The following is a 1,883-nucleotide window of genomic DNA, read 5'->3' on the forward strand; positions in this document are numbered from 1 at the left end:
AAATGTGTTTAAGCAATCGAGAAAAACTGTAAGATGTTTTAAACTATATGCCGTTGCTAACGGCTAAAATACAAGTCTTCTCTCCATAATTTTGCTTTCTCCAGTGAAATTTCTCAAGCCGTCTCATCTGAATCAGGACAGAAATATGCACAGATCTAGCAGTGCTAACATTAACTATGAACAGTTGCATTTTTATTACAGTTTTTTACGATTGCTTACACACTAAAATTAAACTTTTCCAACAATTAGCAAAACCTTACACTCAAGGAGCAAAACACAAGGCTAGATTTGCACAACTGTAAGCACATTGTCAGCTTCACACTATTTGCAAAACATTACACACAGTGATTTGCAAAACACTAAACACACTTGTATACATCAGACACAGAAGTAAATCATGATGTCACTTCCTTGCAATTCCAAAGCACTAACTGTCAAATTACCACACCTATGAGCCAATCTGTTAAACACAGCCATCAGGTGCACAAACACATGATTGCTAAATTGTAGACACACCAATCAGGTTTAAGCACTATAAAAATGCAGCAGGTAGGCTCACCTGCCTTCAACCAAAATGGAAGGAGTCAGAAGAAGAGTGAGGGTGAGAGGAGGAGTACACAGAGGAGGAGAAAGAGGCAGAGGCCGAGGAAGACCTGAAGCAGGAGGAGAACGTGCACAAAGAAGAAGAGGACCAAACTTATCAAATGACATTCGTGCAACACTAGTGGACCATGTTGTGAACCACGGATTGACGCTGAGGGAGGCTGGACTGAGAGTTCAGCCAAATCTTAGCAGATATACAGTGGCATCTGTCATAAGGACTTTTCGACAGGAAAACAGGTAAAAGAAGATCTGTCTACAGTTACAGTAATCAGCCGCTTATTGTATGCACCATATCAGCACTTGTGATACCCCTTCCTGTGACATTGTACAGTAAGTTACATGTATTATTCTCTACATAGGATTGAGGGTCGGGAACGACAAGGAGGAAGGGGGCCCATATTCACGCAAGAACAAGAGAGAGAGATAATAAACATGGTTTTGGCCAATAATGCTATCAGACTCAGAGAACTACAAGCAACTGAAGTGTTGTGCTACTTTGGTGTAGGGTTGTGTTAATTGTGTGTAGTGTTTTGACAAACCGGGCCCTGTTTTCAAAATTGTGCTTAAGCAATCGTAAAAAACTGTAACTAACATAAATAAGAGGAATAAAAGCTGTAACAAATGTATTGCTCATTGTTAGTTAATGCATTAATTTTCAATAACACTTAACCTTATTGTTAAGTGTTATTGAAGGTTTTGTCATACCTTGGTCTGTCAAATTCGGTCTGTCAGTTACTAGCATTGCATTAATCCTTTTTGACCTTCTTTAAATAATAGTATAAATAATGGAAATCATATTTTACTAAATTACAATATTTGCTTTTTTTCTTACAATAACTTTAAAAAAAAAACTTATATCATTTATATAATAAGGCTAAAATTATGGTAACAGGGTAGCATGCAAAATGTGTGTGTTTATTTTTCATTATTATTATTATTTTTTTTTTACAGGCATAATGTCATTGCTGTATGATTTGAATTGTTGGATACAGCTGGAAGGGTCAAGACCGCTAAGGTGAGACAGGTCAAAAGCACCCAAAGACATGGAATTTGGGCCTCTAATGGTCTAAAAAAAATAATAATAATAAATTAAAAAAATAAATAAATAAAAAGTGGCACAGCATTAGTGGAAAGTGCGAGTTGTCTATGTAGACAGTAAACAGCAAGACAGCTCACTGAGTTTTGGAACAGACTTACAGAGAACCCCATGAGAAGGGCTGCAACTTAGCATCTGAATAGTGCGAGACAGAGAGAGAAGGTAAAATGTGCCTGGGCTGTCT

At 37.2% G+C, this 1,883-nt stretch overlaps 1 long non-coding RNA gene across 1 annotated transcript; it reads left to right on the top strand.

The window, feature by feature from the left end:
* Window positions 1-606: 606 nt before the first annotated feature.
* LOC107741834 (uncharacterized) lies at window positions 607-1,077 on the top strand. Its single transcript, XR_001640238.1, has 2 exons — window positions 607-840; window positions 963-1,077. It is a non-coding gene; the product is annotated as an uncharacterized LOC107741834 (long non-coding RNA).
* The last annotated feature ends 806 nt before the right edge of the window (window positions 1,078-1,883 follow it).

Source organism: Sinocyclocheilus rhinocerous, unplaced genomic scaffold (assembly GCF_001515625.1).
Source record: "Sinocyclocheilus rhinocerous isolate Xijiao unplaced genomic scaffold, SAMN03320098_v1.1 scaffold3724, whole genome shotgun sequence".
Taxonomy (NCBI): domain Eukaryota; kingdom Metazoa; phylum Chordata; class Actinopteri; order Cypriniformes; family Cyprinidae; genus Sinocyclocheilus; species Sinocyclocheilus rhinocerous.